Raw genomic sequence first — 27,732 nt, 5'->3', positions numbered from 1 at the left:
CATCCACACCACAGCTACACAAACACAAATTGTTGACTTCCTTGGGGGGGGAGACAGGTTCCTATTTAGCTAGACAGAATATTCTAAAAGCACATTTTGTTTATTAAAAAATTAATATTGAGAGGGCAGGGCAATCTTGCACCAGGTTAAGCATACACAGGATCCCATTCAAGCCCCCAGCTCCCTGCCTACGGGGGGGGGGGGTGTGGGGGGGGTCACTTCACAAGCAGTGAAGCAGGTCTGCAGTTTTCTATCTTTCTCTCCTCCTCTCTATCTTCCCATCCTTTCTCAATTCCTCTCTGTCCTATCCAACAATAACAGCAGCAACAACAATGAAAAAAAAAGATGGCTTGCAGCAAAGGATTCATAATGCAGGCACCGAGCCCCAGTGATAACCCTGGAGGCAAAAAAAAATTAATATTGAGGCCAGGTAGTGGCTCCCCTGATAGAGCACAAACATTACTATGTTTAAGGACCTGAGTTCAAAATCCTCATTCCCACCAGAAGGGGGAAGTTTCATGAGTTATGAAATTGAGTGCTGCAGGTGTCTCCTCCTGTCTCTATCTTATACTCTCTTAAAAAGGGGAGGGGGGAAGAGTCGGGAGGTAGCACAGTGGATTAAGTGCACGTGGTGTGAAGTGCAAGGACTAAGGACTGGTGTAAGGATCTCAGTTCGAGCCCCCGGCTCCCCACCTGCAGGGGAGTCGCTTTACAAGCAGTGAAGCAGGTCTGTAGGTATCTATTTTTCTCTCCCCCCCCCGTGTCTTCCCCTCCTCTCTCCATTTCTCTGTCCTATCCAACAACGACGACAACAATAAAACAACAAGGGCAACAAAAGGGAATAAATAAATAAATACAAAAAAGTCTTAAAAATAATAATAAATTTTTAAAAACCGAGGAGAAAAAGGCTACGAGGAGTGGTGGAATCAAGGTAGGTAACCACGGTGGTAAACATAATAAATATTAGTGTTAACTGCTATCAAGGATAATGCATTCACTTAAGTGACCAAAGTGACCACATACTAAATTAAAACAATTAAATTATCGGATTACCAGTAACAACAAAGTCTAAAACATCTTTTACTAGTTCTTCTTTTTATATTTATTTATTTTATTTTAAGGAAAGAGATAAAGAGAAAAAGACCAGAGTACTGTTTAGCTCTGGCTTGTGGTGGTGGTGGTGTTGAGGACTGAACATTGGGACCCTCAGAGCCTCAGGCATAAGAGTCTTTTGCAGAACCAGCATGCTGTCTCCCTGGTCCTTATTATTATTACTAATATTTGTAGTTAATTCTAGAAATGCTTACAAAAACAGTATTCAAAGAATAATTGTCTTTTGTTGATATACTCATGCCTTGTTTATAAAACTGCACCGTATGACAGTCATCAGACTCCTTAGAATTTTGAGCTGTTGTAATGCTTTTTTAAGTTTTAACTTGAGATTTCCTCCCCTCCAGAGAATGTGCACACACAGCCCTGTCTCTCTGAACGCACCAGGAGAACGCCCACTCTGAGTGGTGCCGCTGTGCAAATTCCATCCCGCTCTGCTATGCAGGCCAGTGATGGTAACAAGTTAAAAAAAACACACCTAAGAGAAAAACATCATATTTACCCTTCTCCCAAGACTCTGAATCTCCGATGTAAAAACGAAAGGGAGTCGGGCGGTAGCACAGCGGGTTAAGCACACGTGGCGCAAGCGCAAGGACCTGCATAAGGATCCCGGTTCAAGCCCCTGGCTCCCCACCTGCAGGGGAGTCGCTTCACAGGCGGTGAAGCAGGTCTGCAGGTATCTTTCTCTCACCCTCTGTCTTCCCGTCCTCTCTCCATTTCTCTGTCCTAACAACGACAACATCAATAACAACAACAATAACTACAATAACAATAAAAAATAAGGGAAAATAAATAAATACAAAAAAAAAAGAAAAGATACCAATCATATTGAGGGAGAGTGTAGTGAGGTAAGAAAACAAAGGGGGCAGCAGGGAGGCATGAGAGCACTCCCGCCCTTTACACATCCAGCAATCTGAAGCCAATAGGGGTAATGAAAAACTCGTCCCAACTCAATAAATGGCAAAACAAGTTCAAAACTAGTTGTATCTGGCTGCTAGAATCCAGTGTTTTTTTCACCAGTGCACAATCTGGAATAATCAGTAGCAATAAAAGTGGAAAAGCTGACACCATAAGAGGAAAGCAGCAGCTGGCACGGTACTACCTCTTGGGCAGGCGTGACTGACTATACGTTGGAAATGCCAACGGGGGGGCAGGGGAGGGTGGCTTCAGTGGAGCTGGGGGGCAGGACACTGGACAGTTAGCTGCAGGGGTAACTTTCATGCAGGAATTGGACCTGGGGCTCCCAGACTTCCAGCTTCTTTCTTAGGGACATTGGAAGTAATCTTTAAAAGAATATGAACAATTATGTTGTTCAAAAAACTAAACTCTACACTGCTCAGACAATACCAGTCCATGGACCACTCCAATCCGGTTGGTTTCCAACTTCTGAAAGTTGGAGAAAGAGTTTACCATAGTTTCTGGTGGTGTCAGACAGGAACATACTGTTTTGTTTTGTTTTTTTATCTTTATTTATTTCTTGGATAGAGACAGAGACAGCCAGAAACTGAGAGAAGGAGGGGAGATAGAGAGGAAAGAGGCAGAGAGACACCTGCAAACCTGCTTCACCACTTGTAAAGCCTTCCCCCTGCAGGTGGGGATTGGGGGCTTGAACTCAGGCCCTTGTGCACTGTAGTATGTGCGCTCAACCAGGTGTGCCACCACCTGGCCCCAGGAACATACTGTTTATGGCAATAATTTTAATACCCTGGTAAAACCTCCTTGAGTGTCAGTCATCTCACTAATTACAGAAACCATTTCTGCACCAGTTATATTTTAATTTTTTTTTTTTTTTAGCTATATTTAAGAGCTCCTCTACTATTTGACAAGTAACTTATCAGGGGAGAGCGCGAACGCAGTCCCCCACTACCACAAATTATGCAGTCGAGTTTCCCACATTTGGGGAAATCGCAGGGGTCAGCACATCCGGAGTGCAATGGATAAGCCTCGCCCTGGGAAAACCACCTTTGTGATCATGGTATCTCCCCAGCCAGGTAAGTATTATTATGTTTTAATTTTGAGAGGTGTGGAAAATCTCAACTTTCTATCATCTTCTCAGTGTTTCAAGTTTCTGACACAATTGTGTTGACACTCCTGAAAAAAAAAATACAAGGATATAAAAATGGACCCAAAACAACATCAAAAATAAAATTAACAGGAAGTTCAGGCTAAAATGTTCAATATGGGAAAAGCAATTTTATTTTGTAATTTAGCTTTGAGACTAGAATGTTGACAAGCCAAAAATCAAATCACTAGGCATGGTGAAAGCATCAGTGAGGATAAGAAAATTTTTGAAGAATTAGATTGATGTAGTTTTCTATGATTTCACTGTCTTGAAGACTGTTCATTTTGAACACATGTACCTGAAGCACTAGACTTTGTAGCAACTCTTGTTGATTTTCCCCCATTGTAGAAATGTCAGGTTACTGGCCCCAAAATGAGGTAGATTACTCTTTTGTATTAATTACAAGAAACAAAGACTGTAATTTTGGTAAATATAGCTTTAAAGATTGAGAATAATAAGAAGAATGTACCATTGCAATCAAGTAACTCTGACATCTGAGGAGTAATAAATTTCTTAGAACAGGGGAGAAGATGTACACTTTTTTGTAACTGCAGGCTTTATTTTTTATTCCTTTTTGTTGCCCCTGTTGTTTATCACTGTTGTTGTTGTTGTTGTTATTGCTGTCGTTATTGGATAGGACAGAGAAATGGAAAGAGAGGATGACAGAGAGGGGGAGAGACAGACACCTGCAGATCTGTTTCACCATCTTTGAATCAACCCCACTGCAGGTGGGGAGCTGGGGCTCAAACCGGGATCCTGATGCCAGCCCGTGCGCTTTGCACCAGTAATTGCAGGCTTTGTATTTGAGAAATATGCCTCAGCGCTTGAGATGAAGCATGTCTGGGAACCAACTCTTGACTGTGAAATGGCCACTGACTGTGCCACCTGTAACTGTACGTGTCCACATGTGTCCTTGGGCAGTGGGCGAGTGCCACAGGGGTAAAATGTTGGACTCTCACTGTGATGCCCCTCTCTCTCATGCCAGCATGTGCCACAGTGGTGCTCTAGTTCTCTCTCCTCCTCTCTTCTCAATAAATACATAAGTCTAAGTGGAGAGAAGGGGAGGTACCGGAGGGAAAGGGAGGGAAAGAGAAGCGGAGGAGGAGGAGTCGTCCTTAATCTGGAACTTTCCACAGGTGAAAACTAACTGAACACATTTCTTCTAAATCCTAAAATCCCACGTGGAAAAGGCCTTGCTCACAGAAACAATCACTTTCGGGGTCCAGAGCCAAGCAGGCCATCTGAGAAGGTCTGGGCCTGGAATACTCCAAAGTGGATCTGTCCCCACAGGTCTAGAAGCAGGTGAAAGAGCAAGTCAGGAAGGAGAGCTAACAGCTAAAATGCAGAGGCAGGAGAAAGCACAGAGGCGCTCGGAGACTGGAGAGTCCCAGGAGGCCGGAAGAAGAGCTACAGAGGAAAGGGCCACGTCAAAAGCACACGCCAGCAGCACAGCACCACCATCGGGGACAAGACTCTCGTCAGCACCTCAGGTCTTACCAGAGTGAAGCTCAACTCTGTGAGCGCAGGAAGAAACAAGGGTTTCAGAAGTTAAAATGGGGCCACTCTGTCCAGATGGGCTGCAGATCACCAATTCAGCCTGCACTAGAGAGAGAAGGAGGAACTGGAACGCACCCTTCCAAAACTTTGCAGACACTAAATCTTATCTGAAGTGCAGCATGACAAATCACTAGGACGTGACTGGGATGTCTCTAATAGAAGGCAAAAACATGAGATGAAAACTCATTCAATGCGTTTTTGATGTTTTACCACCTCCAAGCAAAACCTGAACTGTTTCAGGGATGCCAAAAGCAACGGCCCATTTCCGCGTTGGCTTCATGTTGAGTCTGTGCTGGGAGGGGTTCTGTGAACTGATGGCAGAGGATGCACTCACAGCTTTCCCCAACTGCATTATCTGCCGCCCACTGCATAGCACCATGACGTTTACAGAAAACCTGTGAGCTACACCTAAAGAAAGCATCAAAGTTAGGGTCCCCTACTCTTTCAAGTCTCCCTTTCAAGCTCCCTCTTAACACCCAGAAGAAATGAGTCTCTTCTTGTGACCTCTAGAGACTGAAGCCTCGACCACGTGTGAACACGCTGCGGAGGATGCAAGGCATTGCTAATGGCTCATCCTACCACCGCTCCTGGCCACGGTCACGTGCCCTCAGAGAGCCTCCACTCTCCCTAAGGCCAACCTAAAGTCATCACAGTGATCAGTTTACAGGGGACTTGTGACAGTGACTCTTCCCCCAAAAAACAACAACACCACAGGAGATTTCTGAGAAAGATTTCCTAAGAAAGTATGTTTCTTCACGCTGGCTCTTCTTGCACAGATATCATCAAGCCTGGAAGTGCTACCTCCAGTTGCTGAGGAGCTTCTGACCCAGAGGGAAGCCTGTCACAGAACAGAGCTCCAGGCCCCGGAGGACAGAGCTGAGAAAAGGCTCCGGACCCTGAAGTCACCACCAATTTCCTAGTCACAACAAGTGCTGACTGGACCCCACTGACTTCTGTCTTCTCAGTGTTGAGAAATACTAAATTCCCTCACAGTTCAAGCTCACTTGATTTAGACTGAACATTACTGGTGGCCAAATAATCCCACCATGCTGTGGGTCTTCTGGGTACATGGTAAGGTCATTTTCCAGGCTCCCACGGCACTAGGTGGAGCCTTGTCCCTTCAGCCTTATGAGCTAAAGCCCACTAGAATTATTGTCCTTTTGGCAAGAAAACAATCAGCATTCCAGAGAGTATGTGCTTCACTAGTCTGGATCCCTGAGTGGCCCTCGCCCCCACCACACGGCAAGTATGCAGAACAGGGGCAGGAACTGAAGCTTTAGTATTTTAAGCCACAAAGAAATCATTTGGGAGTCATCTGTTAAAGTATAGCATAAGCTAGTCTGTCTGATTTTATTTTTATTTTTTAAATATGGAAGAAACCACCTGAATTCCCAGTTAGCACAGTTGAAAGAAAAAACTTTATATTTGTTTGCCTCACCCAGGTGTAAATATATAGATATAAATATGTATTGTACACACATATATATAGAAAATGAGTGGAGTGTATTTGAAGAGAAAATATTACCTAAGGAACTCAAAAAAGTAAATGCCCACCTCAAACAAAATAATTACAAATTATATTACCAACCAGTACAACATAAAGTCATTTTCTATCAAAGCCCTTCCCTTTTACTCCTCAAAGGACTCATCAGAGGGGAACAAAAGATTTATCTATGAGGAAAACAGAAATTGGAGAGAACCTGAAGAAAGGAAATGAATGAGTCGATGGGCCGACCCAAGAGGCCAAGATTAGGGCTTGGAAGTCCAGGCTAGTTTCATAAGAGCTTTTTACCTTTCTATAACTATGCAGAATAAAAAATAATTAAATGAGGGCTGGGGAAAGAGCATAATAGTTATGCAAACAGACTCTTCTGCCTGAAGCTCTGAGATCCCAGCTGCAAGCTCCTGCATCACCATAAGCCAGAGGTCTCTGACTGTATTTCTCTTTCATTAATAAATAATTTTTTAAAAAAGAATACGCAGAGGAGGACCTAGTGGGGGTTGAATTATGTGGAAAACAGAAATGTTACACTGCTGTATTTTACTGTCAACTGTAAACCATTAATCCAATTTTTTAAAAAAATGATCATCTATCCACAGGGCAATTAAAAAGAAATATTAAAAGTCTAAGCCAAAAAGCTAATTTCTTCATTTGACTTGACTATTTGAAAATGTTGCTATCTCACTAAATGACTCAAAAGAAAAAGAAAAAGAAGTCTATTTTGATCCTAATGACACGTTAGGGAACCCAAAAGACTACAGTAACATTACAGTAATATGTCACACATTATAGCAATGACAACCTCACTGTTCTTTCTCTCAGTGTACATATGGGCTTGGATACACTTGTGCCTCCTTAAATTACCCTTACAGCCAATCAGAGGGGAGATGATAATTTCCTTTAGCCTTTGGTGCAACAGCTGAGCAGTCCTAGTTTCTGACAGGTCCTATTGCCAATCCAAAGCAAGCGAAAATATCTCATCCCCCTTCTAGGGCCGTCCCCCGTATGCCCCAAAGCAAGCGCCATCCTGCTCTCAGCATAACTCAAAGCACACCCCTTCATCCCTCTTACCAGGAAACTTTCCTCCACAGCCAAACACACTATAATACTTTTTGGTAGAAAACAGCTCAGAAAAAGTATGGGTGCAGCAGGCTCCACTCCTCTAGGAGGGACCAAGCTTCCTGACAACCCCCCACACCACACACATTCCCATGGACGAGCGTACCACACCCTAGGCTAGGCCCAAGCACAGTGTGCCAGAGTGACAGGACAGGTGAGGGAAGGCTGGTGCACAGGATGAAAGGGATTCCGAGCACAAGAAGACAGCTGAGCAAGCAAGCCGGAGGCCCGGAGACCCAGAGGCAAACAGGGCGCAAAGGGTGCTCCCCCGAGAAGGTAGGAGAGGTGAGTGTTGAGAACAGCTGCAGCGCTGAGGACAAGGACAGGACGCTGAGGACAGAGGGCCAGCTGGGCCAGCTGGAACAAAGCTGCCGCACAGCCCTGACTGGCAAGCAGAAACAAGTGACAGCTCGGGGAAGCCAGCAGACTTCAAAGGCCAAAACCTCCATCCCACCGGATCAAACCCACGGGGTGTTTCATCTCTGGCCCCAGATAAGAAATGTCCACCAATGGTTGATTTTTCCAAGCAAAGATGCAAAGCAAAGAAACACCAAAGGTTTAAAGTCATTATCTTGAGGAAAGGACTCCTTTATTAATCAGCTTGTCTGGAAGGTACACAGGCAGTAGTCACGCCATGGCATAACCTGAGCAAGGCCAAGTTCTTCCAGGAGCCTGTGTGTAACGTGGCCATGTCGTGTCCTGTTTCAATATTTGTGCTGCAAACAGAAACTAATGGGCTTTGAAAGTCCCACTTCTGAGCAGGTACCTAGGTCCAGTGTCACACGTCTTCTCACACCCAACTGGTAGAGTACATAGTAGCAGTGAATAGAGGATACGAACTTCTGTCGGGGAATAAGACCAGATGCCAACAATGCACTACGGTGAATTGCAGCCCTAGGAATGGGGATGGGCTCGGCAAGTGGCAGCTATTAGAATTACTATTATCAGAACAAGCCCACTGTTCCCTCCCTCTAATCAAACTCTCCACGTGCACCATATTGTAAGCATCTTCTTATATATGACTTCTATAGACAGAGCTGCTTTAGAATAATCTGAACACAAACACCTAAAACAATTGCACTTTAACATAAATGTGCACTCACTTATCAGTCTTTTGATGCTGAGCCAAGTATAAACTCAGTGCTTCGTGTGTAAATCGCACTTACAAAGCCTCCACTGCAGCATTCAGTGTCTTTGCTTTGCTTTCAAGTGGGAGCCATTCCTTTGCTCAGCAATGCTGAGGGCCCACTATAAGCCCATCACCATTCTGGTCACTAGTGAGGACTCTGCCTTTTACTCTCAGAGGGTTCTGAGAAGACAGATATGATCCGATTTGTGGTTGTTTGTTTGTTTGTTTGTTTCAATTTAATTGTTGTTAGTGACTAAATAGTGGTTCGCAAAGGCCTAAGAATACAAGGGTATTGTTCCCAGCACACTCACAACCACAGTTCGGCGCCTCCTCCCTATATCCACCACAGTTACTTTTATCAGGATCTCTTTGGTGACGGGAGTGGAAGCAGAAGATAAGACAGTAAGAGGCGTTTTTAATAAATCCAGGAAAGAGGTGATGGGGCCGAAACTGAGGAGGTGGCAAGGGAGGTTCAAGTAAAACCTGGACATGGTTTGAAAACGGAGCCAGCAAAACAATCAACTTAACTGGCCCACATGTGGAGGCTTACATGTAGTCCCTCTCCCTCTCTCTCCAAACCTTGAATAGCCCTTGAAACAGTGAATGCTACAGAGTGGAGGGTGTTATCAAGAGAATTTCCACCAAAAAACCAGTCTGCTCCCCTTGAGAATAAAGGTGCTAAGAGGTTCCTCCTTGACCTAAAAACAGTATCTCTAGAGGCTAGCTAGAATCTGATACAATACTGCTATATGCTTCTGCAATCAGCAATCTCAGTATATCTGAGGTAGACTGACTGAACAGCTCCATCTCTTTAAAATAATTACTCACTGACTCACACCTGTGAGGCTTAAGGGACCGTGAACACTATTCAAACTGGCTGTAAGCATCTATGGCTTTCTGTGGTAGGCCTGAAGAGGAAGTCAGGGAGAGCAACCCCACTCTAGAGTTTACACCCTCACCTCTGGCCAGCACGGCCCATGCACCCATATTCCATGTTTTCCTGTGAAAGGCTCAGAGCCCTGCTCCCACCCTGCCCACACACCTGCCCAGCAAGTCTCTGCTTTAAGTGCAAACAGCAGCAGACTACCTTGACACCGGTTATTCCCTGCTCCTAGCCCTAGACTTAGTAATACTGACACACTGCTTGTTCCACAGGAGATAGAATGTTCCTTCTTTGCTTTTTAAATTTTTTTATATTTATTTATTTATTTTCCCTTTTGTTGCCCTTGCTTTTTTTTTTACTGTCATTATGGTTATTATTGTTGTTGTTATTGATGTTACTATTGTTAGGACAGAGAGAAATGGAGAGAGGAGGGGAAGACAGAGAGGGGGAGAGAAAGATAAAAGACACCCACAAACCTGTGAAGCAACTCCCCTGCAGGTGGGGAGCCAGGGGCTTGAACCGGGATCCTTACCCTAGTCCTTGCACTTTACGTCACCTGCACTTAACCCGCTGCGCTACCGCCGGACTCCCTAGAATGTTCCTTCTTTTCATCTACAACCACATCCTACCACGCTGCAGCTCCTTTGTCTAAACAGCTCTGGCTCTGACAGCCTTTTCCCATTCACCCATCCCCACTCCCTCCTCCTCCCCAGTGAACAGAAGTAGTCTCCTTCTCACACTGCCCTCAGGTCACCTTTTGAAATGAATACCAGTATCACTCACCAGCAAGGATGCCCAGCCTAGAAAACAAAGCCCAGCCCAGACAGATGCCCACAGGGTCTGACACCAGCCTGGGGTGCAGCCACTCCTCCCAGCTCCCCACGCTCTTCCACTGCCTCAGCTTGGCTTTGGTTTCGGTCCAAGTTTCCCTTCCACTAAACTGACGCTGGAATCCGTTTTCTTCACCTGGCTAAAGCCCACTATCTTCTAGACACCCTTCGGAGAGTTTTGGTTCACATCTTTCACTTAGTTTACTTCCCACCTCCATGAACGTGGTTTCTCTGCCTCCCCGCACTGAGCTGTCATTTCTCCTCTGAGTGTGATGCACTGCCAGTGAGTTCCTGAGCGGCAGAGGCCCAGTGGAAATGGACAGGAACAACGTCATACTATGAGCCCACCTGTACCATCTGGAATCTCACTACTGGAAGCTCTGAGGACCAGAGCAGGGGATAAGAGCCAGACCTAGAGCATGTCCACAGTACCAAGCTGGCTCTCGATTCGCACCAGGGCAGATGTGCTCTATGAGGCTCAGCCTAAGACTACAAACACATACTCTGCAAGAAAAATACCACACTATGAACAGCTAGAAAAGATAAACATATTAGCCCAGATGCAATTCCTTATTAAGCATAACATTTATTAACAAGTATGAGTCATGAGAAAGAAAGTATGCACAAAGGGAGGAAAGTAAACATTACAGTTTTATTTCTGAAATTATATTCCTAAGGCATGAACACAAAAATGCCTGAGAATAACATATGAAAATGGGATGTTTCGGTCTGATAAGTTATTTATACTAATATGCTGGACAAGCTCTGGTGCAACATTTATTTTTACTTTTGATAGAAGCATTTTCTGCCGTCAGATTTCCCTAGCAGGACAGACAATGACACTTAACTGTCTGGCTCAACGTGGTAAAATGTTGGAACACATCATCATTTCTACCTCATCGTCATTTCTACCTCATCCCCCCAAAATTGGAAATTATTTCAATGAAAACTACTGAATATTCAGCTGTTTGTCTTTATTCCACTCCACTACTCAAGTTTCTTGGGCAGTCGGTTTCACTTCAAATGATTAGATATCCTTTACTTTCCTATGTTGGTAGTTTTTGAAAACTTCTTTCACAACTCCACAAGCAATGCACCGACTTCGCCATCCTGTAATATCCATCCAGTAGTTCACTCCTATCTCCTACCAGAGATTTTACAGAGATGCAGGGCTGTTTGTTTTCATTTTGCTTTTCAATTGCGTAGACAGTTTTGGCAAAGGTACTGAGACAACAACAAAATCAGAAACCTGTAATGACACTATCAGTTGATATCACCTTGTCAGTGATGGTAGTCAGGTGTGTGAGGTCACGGAGCTGAGAAGTCCTTAAGACACACAATCAGAGTGTGAGTGTGTGTGTGTGTGTGTGTGTGTGTGTGTGTGTGTGTGTGTGTGTGTGTGTGTGTGTGTCGGGGGGGATGAAAGCTCTCAGTGGTTCCCACCCCCATTTTCATGGTCTGTGGTTTGCTCAGGTGAAGACTGTCATCACCACATTACATCATAGGCCACACAGGGGTTGTCGGGAAATATAGTTCCCTAGGTAGCAATTCTCAGCTCGTGGGTCGCAAGTCCCGCAAAAAGTCATTATAAGTTAATTTTTATGCCATAATACTAAGTGAAGGTCTTGAAAACAACACTGAATCTTGACCATCCAAGGTAATTTTCCATTCTATTTTTTTAAGATTTGGGGTTCTCTCTCTCTCTCCCTCTCCCTCTCTCTCATTCTCTCTCCCTCTCTCGCTCTCTCTTTCCCTCTCCCTCCCTCCCTCCCCCTCTCCAGGAAAATGCCCCTCGGGTTCCAGGCCTACTATGAAGCATACTGGCCTGTCAACTGAAAACTGCTGCACTATTTACCCTCAAGAGTCCGTCTACACTCATCATTCCTTTATTTATTTTCCACCAGCAGCACCCTCTCAAAACAAAACAGATTGTTCTGGCCCCCTTTCTTATGTGACTACTGAAAAAGTTGAAAACATAAGCAACAATTTAGAATTAGTTAAAGGTCACTAATTCAAAGCCAGACTTAAATACTACTTATTTTTTTAACTGTGGGAGGAAAAGATAAAAAGCATTCCTCAGCCCCCTTCTAATTCCCGCCCTTAAAGTTTCAGATGCTCCTCTGAATGCCTCTGTTTCTCCCTGTCCCTCCCAACCTGACTGCAAGCTATTTGGGGGGGGGGGGGGGCATGAGGGAAGCCCTTTAAAATGTATGCGGTTGAAGGGAATAAATCCTTGGAAGCACACTGCCCTCTATTCTTCCCCTGCCTCCTCCCCTCATCTGACCTGAAATGCTTTTTCTGGTGTTTCAGTATTATTTGTAAATAGATGCCAGAGGCCGACACAACTTTGCTGAAATTCACAGGGAGTTATCAATCCCTGCAGTCACTTGAGAATCTCCTTTATAACTGTCTTCTAGAGTTTGCTTTTAGTCTTGGGGGGGGGGGAAGGGTAGTTTTATTTTTAAGAAGCAGAGCAGGAAATGGGGGGGGGGTGGAAGAGACCTACAGAGTCTTTTGCCTCTCCCCCTTCTCCACTGCCTCCCTCCCCCTCCCATTCACCACTCCCAAATGAATGTGAGAACTTCCTGCAGGGAGAACACCATGAATAGGACCTGGCATGGAGACAGGAAAGATAGTACATGGCTATGAATGCGCTGAATAAAGCTTCTATGCGGCCACTAAATTAAAGGAATTCAGGCGCTGCACAAAGGGCCTGGCTTTATTTTACAGCATAATCAGGCAGCAGCGTACAAATGAGCGTCTTTTGCTAAGGAGCTGGGCTGCACTAACAGGGCCAGAAGACTGCCCCTCCATGCTCCCCCACTTCTCCCTGGGGAGGGGGCTGTTGTTCTTACTCTTAAACAAACATTTCAGGAAGAAGTTAGCTAGATGTAATAATTTAATACGCCCTTCTTAAGAAGTACAAATTCTTAAGAGGTCAAATTCTGATGTACCTTCAAGTGTGATTCCTCTACAGAATCTTGTGCAAACAAACTGCTGTTCAGACACTCTCCCATGATCTCTATGCTTTCACAAGTGTGTTGAAAACAACAGGAATAACAGAAACATCCCCGGGATCAATTCAGCCTATGGGCTTATGAATAGGTCATGAGGCAAAACTTACCCTGTACCTCAGATGCTCAGTTGTTCTAAAAGCCAACCTAAGATTCACTCTGATCTGAGCAGCAGTACTCAACATTCAAACAGTAAGAGTTACCCTGCTTAATGCACCTCTCACTGAGGACTGGGTGGCTTGAGGCTCTGAAGAAACAGTGAAGAGACAGAGACAAGTCCACCCCACAGGGTTTTCTCTTTATTCTCTCACTCTAGTGTGTGTCACTCTGCTTCTCTTTCTTTTCACTCTTTTGCCCAGGTCCTCCGGTGACATCTAAACTTTTCGAAAGAGAAGGGAGGAGACTGTTCTTTGTTTTGTTTTCCTTTCTTGAGATATAGCACGCCAAGGAGATGCATTTGTGAACTGTAGAACCAGAGACAGCAATAATTCGTAGAAATCTTAGAAATTCATCTTCCTTACTACTGAAATCAAAACAGTCCTTATATGACAGTAAAAAAAGACACATGAGTAACTGAAAATACAGAAAAGAGCAATGAGGGGGGGAAAGCTATACTCAGAAATCTAGACAAGAAATCTAAAAAAAAAAAAAAATACAACTGTCAGATTTTCAAGATTATAAATGTTCTTTCCTCTCTGACTGTAAGAGTTTTATTAGTGATCATAAAACAAGTTGAGAGAGAGAGTGTATAAAGGAAGAGTGGAAGAGACCAAGAAAAGGAGAAGAGGAAGAGGAAGGGTGAGGGATAAGAGGGAGGATGGAAGGAAGGAAGGAAGGAAGGAAGGAAGGAAGGAAGGAAGGAAGGAAGGGAGGGTGGTGGAATAGAAAGAAGACAGAAGATGAGCAGGTTTCACAGGAGAACATCGACTACCCAGTAAGCACACAGCCGCTGCCTACACAGCAATCAGCAAACATTCGTCAAGAGAAAGTTGGGAGACAGGCCCGATGGGCTGGACTGTTGGCCCACATCCACACGTTGATGTCTTCACTCCCAAAACCTCAGAGTGAATATAGCTAGAAGCAGGGCCTTCACAGAGGTGATTCAGTAAAAATGAGGCCATTCGGGCGGGCCCTGATCCAACCTGGCAAGTGTTTTTATAAGAAGTGGAGATTTGGAGCCACTGGGGCTGCAAGAGACATACCATGTGAGGACAAGACTAGAAGGCAGCCATCTGCAAAGCAAGGAGTGCCATCAGAGCTTCCAGAATGAGAAGAAAGTAACTGCTGGGGGGTCAGGCAGTAGCACAGCAGTTAAGTGCACATGGCGAAGAGCGCAAGGACTAGCATAAGGATCCTGGTTCGAGCTCCCGGCTCCCCACCTGCAGGGGGGTGTGTCACTTCACAGGCAGTGACGCAGGTCTTCAGGGTATCTATCTTTCTCTCCTCCTCTCTGTCTTTCCCTCCTCTCTCAATTTCTCTGTGTCCTATCCAACAACGACAGTTGTTATGTCCTATACCACAACAACAAGGACAACAAAAGGGGAAAAAATAGCCTCCAGGAGCAGTGGATTCATGGTGCAGGCACCAAGCCCCAGCAATAACCCTGGAGGCAAAATAGAAGGAAAGAAAAAGAAAGAAAGAAAGAAAGAAAGAAAGAAAGAAAGAAAGAAAGAAAGAAAGTTAGTTGCTGCTATTTAAGCCCCTAATCTGGGAACTTTGTTGTAGCAACCCAGCAAACTCAGATAAAGGGAAAGCAAAAAATTGGGAACAGCAGGTGAAAGGAAAAAGTTAAGTAGTTGACCTAAGTGTTATCTCTAAGTTCCCAGGAAGGTACACGTTCTCCTATATGCTTTTCCACAGCAGGACAGGAAGTAAGTATGTACCTTTTATAAAACGAAGGAAAGTTGGGGATGAAATCTGTCCTTTTCCCCCAAACTCTTTGAAGGCTTATAATTTAATACGTACAGTCAACTCCACCAATGTGTCCTGGAGCTCCGTTTCTCCAGAGCCCTTCCCCACTAGGGAAAGATAGAGGCAGGCTGGGAGTATGGATCGACCTGTCCACGCCCATGTTCAGTGGGGAAGCAATTACAGAAGCCAGACCTTCCACCTTCTGCACCCCACAATGACCTTGGGTCCATACTCCCAGAGGGATAAAGAATAGGAAAGCTATCAGGGGAGGGGATGGGATACGGAGTTCTGGTGGTGGGAACTGTGTGAAGCTGTACCCCTCTTATCCTATGGTTTTGTCAGTATTTCCTTTTTATAAATAAAAAATTTTTAAAAAGAAAATCAGAGAAAAAAAGAAAAAAAAGAAAATATGCAGTTATAAAACTTAAATTTCTTTTTTTAAAATGCCTATATGTGTACGTAGAGTACTAATAATAAGTCTATGGGTGAAATCTAAGGATGTGCTAAATAAAAAAAAGTTAAGGTGTTTGATTTCAGGGTCAAAAAGTAAGAAAAGCAAAAGCATCAGCCTCAAATACAAATGATAGACTCAGGAGGTGGTGCAGTGGAAAAAGCCTTGGACTCTCAAGCACAAGGTCCTGAGATCAAACTCTGGCATCCCATGTGCCAGAATGCTGCTCTGATTCTCGGTTTTCTCTCTCTCACTGGATAAATAAGATCTTTAAAAAAAAAAAAAAAAAAAACCTGGTAGGAGAGGTGACTCAGTAGTACGGTCCTGAGTTCAATCCACAGAACTGCAAGTGACCAAGCAGTGCTGTTTCTCCCTCTCCACCCTCACTGACCCCACCAATAACCCTGGTGGCAGATGATGGGAAGAGGAAGAGGAGGGGAGCTGGGGAGATTGCATAATGGTTATAAAAAGACTTTCAGCTTTGAGGCGCTTAAGTCCTAGGTTCAAGTCCCATCAGCACCATAAACTAGAGCTGAACAGTGCTCTGGTGAAGAAAATTATATATACACACATATATACACACACACACCAAAAAAAAACATATATTCACATCTTTGTAAGTAGATCTGAAACAGTGATGAAAATAAATAAGGTCACAAAGTCAACAAATACCCTGAAAATCAGTATTGTGAAAGCATTTCCTCGGATTAAGATTAGAATTAAATAATAGGGCCAGGCATTGGCTTCCCTGGTAAAGTAGACACGTTACCATGAGTGAAGTCCAGGGTCCAAGTCTGAAGCTTTACAAGCAGGGGACAGTGCTGCAGGTGCCTCTCCTGTCTGTCTGTCTGTCTCCCCCCTCTCTCTCTCCTTCCCCCTTTTTCTCTCTCCTTCTCTCCTTATTTCTCTTACCTTCTATCAAAGAAAAAGGAAAAGGAAAAAGAAAATTGCTATGAGGAAATATGGAGGCACCAAGATCCTGCCATAACCCTGGTGGCAATAAATAAGTTTATGTTCAGATGAATCTAATATAATTGGAAATATTAAAATACTCTTCAAAATAATTCTTTCAAAATATTTATTTATTCATGGGGGGGTGGGAAGCATAATACTCACTCTGCCCAGCATGGTCTTAGAGATGCTGTTACAGACAATATGGAGAAAGGAAGGAGAAGAGTGAAATATGTAAACAAGACATGAGTAGTGATAGTATGGAAGACCGCTGACATGTGAGGACACCTTGCAATGGAAAAAAGGAAAAACAACAACAACTTGAGCTTCCCTTCAGCAACCTTCCACTGCATTCTAATACACACAGAAAGCAGCCCGCAGTGACCAGCCCCATGGGGGCCCAGGGAAAATCCCGGTCAGCATCTAGACTTAACACCCCGGTCAGTCTCATTGTCACAGTTCACCTGAAATTAGTGGCACAGTATTTCAGCTTCAGATTTTCAATTTAAAACACAGCTTTCTCTCACTATAAAGATTATCCTCTAAGACTGTTCCCCTTTTATCTTTTCTTTTTTCTTTTTTGCCTCCAAGGTTATCACTGGGACTCGGTGCCTGCACTACAAATCCACTGCTCCTGGAGGCTATTTTTCCCCTTGTTGTTGTTCAGTGTTGTTATTATTATTGTTGTTGTTGTCATTGTATAAGACAGAGAGAAATGGAGAGGTGGGGAAGACAGAGAGGGGGAGAGAAAGATAGATACCTGCAGACCTGCTTCACCGCCTGTGAAATGACTCCCCTGTAGGTGGGGAGCCGGGGGCTCGAACCACAACCCTTACACTGGTCCTCGTTTTGCACCATGTGCGCTTAACCCACTGCGCCACCACCTGCTCCCCCCCTTTTATCTTTATATTGAGAAGAAACACTGGCCAAGATTACAATTAGCAGTGAATTAGCAACAAATTATTATTAATAGAGTCACTAGACAGGGCAACTGGAACATTAAGGATTTTTCATTTAATGGCAAATTCCTCAAAAATCTCACCCAGTGATTATCATTTCAACATATACGGTGTTTTGAAGAATGTGAATCAGAGCAGGGAGGCAGCTTAGCCTGGGAGAGCACCAGCTCACATGCCTAAGGCACCAAGGGGCACAGGCACAGCCCTGGCACCACCTTGGGCCAGAGCCGAACTGTGTTCTAGTGTCTCTCCTCTCCCTCTCACAGTAATAAATCCTGGGAGGGAGGGCCACCCAGGTGGTGGTACAGTGGCTAGCATGCTGGACTTAGAAGCATGACGTCCTGAGTTCAATGCCTGGTCTCACATATGCCAGAGTTCTTTTTCTCTATCATCAACAAATAAATGAATCTTAAAAAGGAAAATATAGAGCATTCTGTCAATACATAATGATATGATTACTGATGCTGCCAGTAAAATCATTTACTAAAAGAAAAACACTATAAATTCTCCCAGTATCACAGCACTTCTCTGAAATGCTCAACCTCATGATATGAAGGTCTCGCATGCCTTCAGTGTCTTTATTTGCTTTTATCATTTATAACACCAACAAACCCCACAGACAGACCTCTTAAAAAATAAAATGTCTTAGTCCTAAGAGTACCGCTTGTTTCTTTCAGTGCAAAACAAGCTCATTAACTGGTGATATAGGTGGCTTTCGGTCATCCAGGCTGCATTTCCTGTGTCTCTTGGTAGAAGAGTGTAGGTGGTGCTAGCTAATCCAGGAAAGTCATTTATTTTTCCTGCCCTTTCAGACATGATAAATGGAATACTTGCCTGAAGTTACCTCATACACACTTTATAAAAAGCTGTCTGTCAGCAATGAAGGGAAGTCTGGGTAGAGTAAACTCATGTCAAAAAATTAAAATAAAACTTAACCACAACTGTAATCTTAAAGTAGGCACTGATATACACAAGTACGATTATTAAATTTTGGAATATAATTTCTCGATTACTGTTTTCAATAATTGCCCAACATCACATTTAAACAATTATATCCAATTATACCAGGTGTGCTGCCTAGGACCCCCCCCCCCCGCCCCCTGGAAATTGCCCATACCAAAAACATAGGACACACAGCAAAGGTGAGAACCGAACCCCACATTCCTAGGGCAAAGCAGGAAAGCTGAAATCTCTGAAGAATAAATCCATTCCTCCTTTGGTCATGAACTGATTCTTTTTTTTTTTTTTTAATTTAAAATTGTTTTAATTATTTATTTTCCCTTTTGTTGCCCTTGTTTATTATTGTTGTTGTTATTGATGTCATTGTTGGATAGGACAGAGAGAAATGGAGACAGGAAAGGAAGACAGAGAGGGGGAGAAAAAGATAGACACTGCAGACCTGCTTCACCGCCTGTGAAGCGACTCCCCTGCAGGTGGGAAGCCACAGTCTCAAACCAGGATCCTTACTCTGGTCCTTGCACTTTGCGTCACGTGCGCTTACCCCATTGCGCTACCGCCCAACTCCCATGAACTGATTCTTTAAACACATGTACAATGGGCTATCAGCAGAGCAGGACACCATTAGTCCCAACATCCATGAAATGTCAAATATAGATAGGTGTTATCTGGCTTTTCTCTCTTCCTGGTTTCTGATTTCTTTCCTCTGTCACTCATTCAAAACAAAATTTACTGAGCACCTACTACAGACCATGCATTCTGTCAGGCTCTACAAGTAGACACACCAATTTCCATAGGAGCAAGAGAACGGGTGCCTACAATGAAAAGCACTGAGTAAGTCTCGTGACAGACACACAAAGCGCAGTGGGAAGTTAGCCGACAGTAAACCAGCCCAAACACTATGTAAATAAACATGCAGCAAAAAGTTAGAGCTAAACTAGCATGCAGAGAATGCAAGTGACACCAGGTAGATAAAAGTAATTTGGTTGTTTTAAGAGAGAGAGAGGAAAAAAGAGTGTATGAGTGTGTGTGTGTGTGTGTGTGTGTGTGTGTGTGTGTGTGTGTGTGTGTGTGTGTGTAAAAGGGGGGGGGAAGCAACCTCCTGAAGCCAGGCAGGAAGTCCTCATGAGGTCAGGAGGGAAGTGCTTGGGGTGAGAATGGGACAGCAGCCTCTGAAGGCAGTGGGCACCACCCATGAGCAGAAAGGATTATGGGCATGACCACCAAACCAGTGGACTCAAATTGATTTTAAAAAAGGAAGGGTGGAAAGGGAGTCAGGTTAAGCACAGCAGGTTAAGCGCTTGTGGTGCAAAGCACAAGGACCAGTGTAAGGATCCTGGTTCGAGCCCCCAGCTCCCCACCTGCGGGAAAGTTGCTTCACAGGCGGTGAAGCAGGTCTGCAGGTGTCTGTCTTTCTCTGCCCCCCCCACTCTGTCTTCCCCTCCTCTCTCCATGGGAGGGAGGGCCCATTTTCATAGGAAACTACAACTACTAGACTAATAGCAAAATAAGTTTAAAAATCTCCAGCAGCGGCCACAGCATGATTTCAGATCTCTGTGTCCTCCAAAAGAAGAGCCAACTTATCTTAGTCAAGAATGAGGGAAGAAAAAAAAAAAAGGCCAAAAGGACACACCCAAACTATCAATGTAATACCAGGGGGATATAGTCACAAAAACAAAGACTGGGGACTGCAGGGCAAAGAGCCTGTTCAGCCTGCTGTTGTTTGCTTCAATAAGCAAACTGCAAGGTCAAGAGAAGGAGAGTGAGGAAGGGGAAATGGAAGAAAAATGAAGAGACCTAAAAGCCATAAAAACTAACCACAGAGTATGGGCCACATGTGGGTCAGAATCCAAACCGAAAAATTAAGACAACTGAAAATCTTAACAATGACTAAATAGAGGAATTCAGAGATTAACATTACTTTGTAACAAGATTACTGTGCGGACAGTAATCTGTGGTGGTGCATCCAACAGAGTAAACGTTACCAAGTGCAAGGGCCTGGGTTCAGGCCCTGGTCCCCACCTGTGGGGAGGAGCCTCACAAGTGGTGAAGCACTGCTGTAAGTGTCTCTCCATCCCTCTCCCTCTCTAGGCCCCACTTCCCTCTCAATTTCTGTCGCTACCCAGAAAGAAATCAAAAAGAAGAAGAAATGAAGAAATGTATGTTGGTTGTTTCTTAATATATTTTCATTTTAGACTTATGTATAGATGAAGTGAGATGACCAGCATCTAAATAATTTCAGTAGAAGGAACTTGTGAGCAAGGCCACACAGGCTGGCAGTCAGTCGGTCTGGGGCTAGACAACGAGCAAGTGCTCAGGCCTCCTCCCTGTTTTCTAGAAGTCTCCATTACATCTTGCATCGTAATAGTAATAATAGTCCAAAAATAAAGAACTGTTTTTACCTTTGTTTACTATCACTTGACCTTATCAAAAGTGATTTGAGAGGTCCCGAGCACTCCACGAGGTGGCATAGCAGCAAGGGGATAGGACTTGCAAACTTGAGGTACTGAGTTCAACCCCCAGGACTGCACAGGCCAGAGTAATGCTCTACTTCTGGATGTTTCAGTGACAGATACATAAACCATGAACAAGACAATGACGACCACCAACAGCAACAAAAGGGAAAAGGAGACCAGAGATTAATCATGTCAATAATAGCCACATAGGGAGTTGGGCGGTTGAGCAGCGGGTTAAGCACACGTGGTGTAAAGCGCAAGGAGCGGCTTAAGGATCCCACTTCAAGCCTCGGGCTCCCCATCTGCTGGGGAGTCGCTTCACAAGCAGGTGTCTATCTTTCTCTCCCCCTCTGTCTTCCCCTCCTCTCTCCATTTCTCTCTGTCCTATCCAACAAAAACAAGATCAATAACAACAACAATAATAACTACAACAATAAAACAACAAGGGCAACAAAAGGGATAATTACATATTTTCAATAATAATAATAACCACATAAAGAAAGAAATTAGCAGTTGGGAAGTTGGCTCAGCAGGTAAAGCATGGGACTCCATGTGAGAGGTCTCTGTTCAATCCCCAACACCCACATACAACACAACAGTGCTCTGGGTTCTCTATTTCACAAAAACCTTTTTATTTTTTTAAATGACTTCTACTGTTATTTTTTTAAATGATATTCATTTACCTATCTTTAATTTGATTTTATCCATCTAGGATAGAAACAGAGAAATTGAGAGGGAAAGCAAAACAGAGACAGAGGGAAACACATATGCTGCATTGCTTCACCACTTATAAAGATCCCCTGCTGGTGGAGGCGGGGGCTTGAACCCAGGTCCCTGCACACTGTGATATGTGTGCTCTACCAGGTGCACCACCACCTGGACCCCATATCCTTGGTTTTAAAGCAGCTGATTTTGTGCATAAATGACCCCAGAAAAGAAAAGATTATGTCTGAGCAGGAATAGTCACACTGACTGCCTAACAAGAATTAAGACTTGCAATGTGAGTTCTATCATCATTTGAACAGAAGGCAGCACTGAATTTGTGCTTTTTAATTTCCTGCAACACGCTTGATGTTCGGCACCGCTTGGCATTGCTGGGGGTGAGCCAAGGGAAGCTGATGTGTGCAACAGAGAATGTTTCTGTGTGCCTTCAAAGACAGGTAAGCTTCTTCTAAGAAAGGAATGAGTGGTCTGGTGTTGGGCTAAAGAAAAGAAGGCAGAGGAAAGCCTTCCCTGGAAACGTGAGTGAGGGCAGTAGGAAGCCGAGATCTACGGCCAAGGGCAGCCCAGACTCTGCGCAGGACTAGGCACCACGGGGAGCCGAGAAGATAAAAGCATATGAAGATGAGCAAGTATAGGAAAGACGGCTGCTTTTATCTCCACTTTATCTCTCCCGCTGATAGGATGGAAGGAAGTTACAGAATGACAATCACAGCACTTGTCCTTGAAAGTGGCACATCTAAATAATGTTTTGGGCTGGGGAGGTGACTTGGATGCCTGAAGCCCAGAGTGTGAGCCCAGGCACCACCATAGCAGAGAGCTGCTCTGGTCTCTCACTCACAAAAGAAACCTTTTAAACAATGTTTCAAAATTAAATAAAGTTTGCCCACTCATGAAATGGCTTCCTATCATTCTTAAAATCAATTTCAAAATCCTAATTGTGACCTAACAAGCCCATGCAGCCACCACTCACCTATTTTGTATTTATGGAAGGGGGAAGCTGAACACTTCTGTGTAGAGCAGGCATAGCCCCGCCTCCCAATACTCTGTGTCTCACTCACCTCTCTCAACACTCACTGGTCCTCCCACTAGGGCCTGAAACATGCAGGACTCCCCACCTATACACCTTCACACAGACCACCCCCCTCCATCCAAACTGATCATCTCTGGATCCTAAGACCCCACTGCTAGTCATCCCCAGGTCCCAGTTCAAACAAGGATTCACTGTTAGAATATTTGTACTTAGAAGCAGACAACACAATCACAAATGAATAGCTGTATGTATTTGACAGATCTGCTTGCAGTGAAGTCACAAAGGCAGGTAACAAGTCTGTCCTGTTAAAACCTAGACATAGACATGGTCCCCTGAGATAGAGCATATGTTCACACGTGTCCATAAACTAGGGCAAAATATATACGTGAAAGCAAAAGTACACAATAGTCTGCAGTGAGTTCCCCCCAACACTTCATCTGCACTATTCCAGCCTTTAGGTCCATAATTGTTCAACAATTTGTTTGGCTTTGTATGTTAACTCTCTTTTCAGCCACCAGGTTCCAGATGCCAGCAGGATACCAGACTTCCCTGGACAGATGACCCCACCAGTGTGTCCTGGAGCTCCGCTTCCCCAGAGACCCTCCCTACTAGGGAAAGAGAGAGGCAGGCTGGGAGTATGGATCGACCAGTCAATGCCCATGTTCAGAGGGAAGCAATTCCAGAAGCCAGACCTTCCACCTTCTGCATCCCACAATGACCTTGGGTCCATACTCCCAGAGGGATAAAGAATAGGAAAGCTATCAGGGGAGGGGAGGGGATACAGAGTTCTGGTGGTGGGAATTGTGTGGAGTTGTACCCCTCCTATCCTATGGTTTTGTTAATGTCTCCTTTTTAAAATAAAAAAAATCAAAAATATATATAAACAGCTGGTTAGGGGAGGAAAGAGGGAGACTCCTCCTTGCCCCATCACACTGTTTTACTCTCATCTGTGTCCCTGGGCGGGTGATTTTGTTAAAGCTTCTGAATGCAGAGGTTCTGCCATCTTTCCTCCCAAGCATACCAACACCTCCTGCTTTGGGAAACAAGCATGCCACAACTGTGTGAAGTGATACCGTACATAAAAACAAGAGACGGTATCCCAGATAAACCCTTTATCTTAATCTGTGACTTCCAAACACAAAATCTTATGCCAACAACTGCCATCCCAATAAACTCAACATTCCACCAAGAAAGATAAATAACAATAACAGGTTACTACTATTCCACCAGGCCCCCCAAATCAAAACAAATTTTGTTTTCAATTTCACCCAACACTACTACGGCTTGGCAACTCATCATGTTTGCTAAGAAGAGTTAACTAACTACCTTTCTCAAGCGTTTCTACTTTATTCCCCAGAACATCTTCATTAGAAATCTATAAAAAACCACCTTTTGCAGCTGGGATAGAAAGCCACCAGAAGGGGAGTCGGGCGGTAGCGCAGCGGGTTAAGTGCACGTGACGCAAAGCACAAGGACCGGCGCAAGGATCCCGGTTCGAGCCCCCGGCTCCCCACCTGCAGGGGAGTTGCTTCACAGGCAGTGAAGCAGGTCTGCAAGTGTCTGTTTTTCTCTCCCCCTCTGTCTTCCCCTCATCTCTCCATTTCTCTCTGTCCTATCCAACAACGACAATATCAGTGGCAACAACAATAATAACTACAACAGTAAAACAAGGGCAACAAAAGGGAATAAATAAATAAATAAATAATATAAAAAATTAAAAAAAAAAAAAGAAAGAAAGCCACCAGAAGTGGTCCAGGAGGTGGTGCAGTGGATATATAGCATTGGACTCTCAAGCATGAGGTCCTAAGTTCAATCCCCAGGAGCACATGTACCAGAGTGATGTCTGGTTGTTTCTCTCTCCCCTCCTATCTTTCTCATGAATAAATAAATAAAATTTTTAAAAAAGAGAGAAAGAAAGGAAGAAATAGAGAGAAAAAAAAAAAAAAGGAAGAAAGGAAGCCACCAGAGCATGTAGAGACTTCAGTAACTATCTGGGTAATGACAGTATTAAGGAAAACCAAATCACAAGCCTTTGTTTTGATGACCATCACTTGAAATCTCAGCATCTAGTTGAGTACTGAGCACAAACCGGAAATTCTATGTTTATTTATACAGTTAACAAAGGAAACATGATAGGTTTCAGCACAGTTTCTATTTCCAACATGGCATGTAGCATTTCACAATAATTCCACTGTACCATCTGGTTTATTTCCAAACTTAAGGAATTACTGTGTCTTCATGCTCACTTTTCCCAGCCACAAGTCACTTTGACAATCTAGGAGTGGAAAAGGCATTCTCCAGGATCAGCTCTTATCTCTGTAAATATAATCAACAGGTCATGAAAAGGACAAAAAAAAAAAAAACTGCCTCAAGTTTTATTACTCTGTCAGTGGCTTAGTAAACTGAAAGAAAACTGGACGCACTTGAAGGGACCCAAGTCTAGCTTTGTCACTCAGTCTCAACCGTTTGCTTGGGATTTTGTTTTTACCACTACACACTGCCTGCCCCCAAGTCCCCACACACAGAGAAAGACAGTGAAATAAAACCATTCTATTGGGAGTCGGGCGGTAGCACAGTGGGTTAAGTGCAGGTGGTGCAGAGTGCAAGGACTGGCCTAAGGATCCTGGTTCAAGCCCCCGGCTCCCCACCTGCAAGAGAGTCGCTTCACAGGTGGTGAAGCAGGTCTGCAGGTGTCTTTCTCTGTATGTGTCTTCCTCAGACATACTTCTGAGCATCTTAAAATCTTAACATACTGGAAATCTAGCTCACCTTCTGTGCTTCTCACCCTAAAGCTGAGTCAACAGTCAACCAAATTCGAAACCTCCAAATCATTCTGACATACAAACTTCAGTCCATCTTACTCACATACTCACCCCCAACCTGGAGACCACTGGCTCATTTCCTAACATGGAGACATACTCACATCAGTTCTGGGGTGAAAAGCAAACTCTGAACCCCTGTCCCAAACCCACCCTCATTCAGTCAGCCCCAGAGCTTGGACGTGGTGAACAGTTCCACGTCTGCAGGTCTCCTGTGCTGCCCGGGTCAACTGCTTCCTCATCTTCCTCATCGGGGACCTAGGTAGGCCCCGTGGCCCCCTGCCAGGAATGCCCTCGGGCATCCACTCCCACTCTTGTCTACCCTTCCTCCTATTCAAAACCATCCCCATCTGTCCTGCCTGAGGCGGAATGGATCACACTTGCCTAGTTGGTAGGACAACCCCAAAGATGGTGCACTCAGTGTGAGAATGCAGTGCTTTATCCACTGTGCCCCACAGAGTCAGGACTCCTCCAGTGCCCTCCAGCAGCCTACCGGCCTGACCCTAGGGCAGACCTAACCCCATCACTGCACAGCAAATGCTCAGAAGTGTCCACTGTAGATGGGACCAAGTCCTGCCACCAACTAGCTCCAAACTCATTCAGCATTTCATCTCTGACCACTTTTCACCTCATTGCCAACTGCTACTCGCTGTTCCATCCTGTGTTGGCTCCTGACTCACCCTGTCGATGAGATGCTAGTCCTCCTTCCACAGAGAGCCCTTCCCAAGACACCCCTCCAGGACATTCCATCTGTGGAATTAGGCCTCTGAGTTCTTTCAGCTCTCTATAAATGCCTCCATTAAGGCATGTTAAGCTTATGATTGTTTATGTACATTCCCCCATCTGCATCGATAGGAAAGCCTTGACACTCAGAAGGCATTCATCCTGAGAGCTTCAGAAATGTAATAGAAACACTCTCTTTAGGCCTCTGCCCTTCTGCCCAGTGCCAGAAGCAGCACTAGCATTTGCTCTGAGTGTGTGTATGTTGGGGGGGGGGGGGAGGCTCTTATAGGAAAATCAAGTAAATAAACATTTGCATCACCTTCTCATAGAGGACCACATGCACGAAAGCAGTGGAAAGCAACACAGCGCCACTGGGTGGTGAGGCGGAGGGCCGGCAGCTAGAGGACCGGCCACTCAACCTCCAAGGCAGGCTTCGCCCTTCCAAACTCACCCGGGCAACACCAGCCCCAAACTCTGCCACCTCGAAGGATGCCAGGGGCAAGTGGCATGGGCTCACTCCTCTGATTCCACTGCCCTGCTCCGCATGCATCCGGCGCTGACACTCCCTATACTGCCCTGAAAACAAGTCTCCTGGGCGAGGGATCTGTTGGCCCGCCAACTATTAAATCCAAGGTGGGGCCTGAGTCTCTGCATTTGGAGCACTTGCCCAGGAGGTGCTGGTGAAGCTCATTCGCCGTCATCCTCTCAGTCCTCCTTTCCAAGAGGCCCACCACTGAGGCACGCACAGACACAGACCTCTGTGACAGGTTGTAAACTATGCATCTCCACACCAGGTTCCATGCCCTCTCTAGGGCTGCCCATGAGGCTGTCACCGTGTTACTCACACCATGAAGCCTGGCCAAGCCAACAATCATGTGTACCAGCTTCTGACCGGCGAGTCTGTTCCAATATTACAAATGTTCCCAAAAGATAAAGACGAGACTTTTAAGGGAGTAAGTGTGTATGTGCCGATGATGCCCAAAAGCCAAGAGACCAGGGGCTGGCGATTGGCACACTTGGTTAAGTGCACACCTTATAGTACACAAGGACCCAGGTTCAAGCCCCTGGTCCCCACCTGCAGGGGGAAGCTTCACGAGGTCTAAAGCAGGGCTGTAGTATCTCTCTATCTCTCTCCCCCTCTATCTCCTCCTCCCTTCTCAATTTCCCTGTCTCTATCCAATAATACATAAATTTGTTTTTCAAAAAAAAAACTGATGTTTTAAGTTAGTAACTTATGAGCGTGAAGGAACCAGAGCAGCAGCCTAGCATATGTGATGCCAGGCACTGCACTTGGGACCTTGTGCTTAAAATCCTATGCCCACCGCCACACCACCACTTCCCACAACTGGAGTTTTGGTGGCATCTTCAGGATGACAGTAGCCAAGTCAATTCCAAGATCCTGTGTAAAGAACCTTCACATCTGTATCTGTCAATGAAATTATTCAGATTTAGTTAAGATACTAATCACAACTGACTCAAGTGCAGGGAGTCTGGGATGTCTTTATGATCACAACGGCCAGTAACTATCCTCCCTATCACTGCACTGC

The 27,732-nt window shown here is 44.7% G+C and overlaps 1 protein-coding gene and 1 non-coding gene across 3 annotated transcripts in view; both read right to left on the bottom strand.

Moving 5' to 3' along the window:
* Positions 1-27,732, bottom strand: part of PHLPP1 (PH domain and leucine rich repeat protein phosphatase 1) — a 160,525-nt gene that overhangs the window by 119,215 nt on the left and 13,578 nt on the right. The window lies entirely within an intron of this gene.
* Positions 2,946-3,109, bottom strand: LOC132533282 (U1 spliceosomal RNA). Its single transcript, XR_009545175.1, has one exon. It is a non-coding gene; the product is annotated as a U1 spliceosomal RNA (small nuclear RNA).

This window comes from Erinaceus europaeus, chromosome 15 (genome assembly GCF_950295315.1).
Source record: "Erinaceus europaeus chromosome 15, mEriEur2.1, whole genome shotgun sequence".
Classification (NCBI taxonomy): domain Eukaryota; kingdom Metazoa; phylum Chordata; class Mammalia; order Eulipotyphla; family Erinaceidae; genus Erinaceus; species Erinaceus europaeus.
The sequence above is the reverse complement of the archived record's forward strand: the minus strand, read 5'-3'. Positions and strand labels throughout refer to the sequence as shown.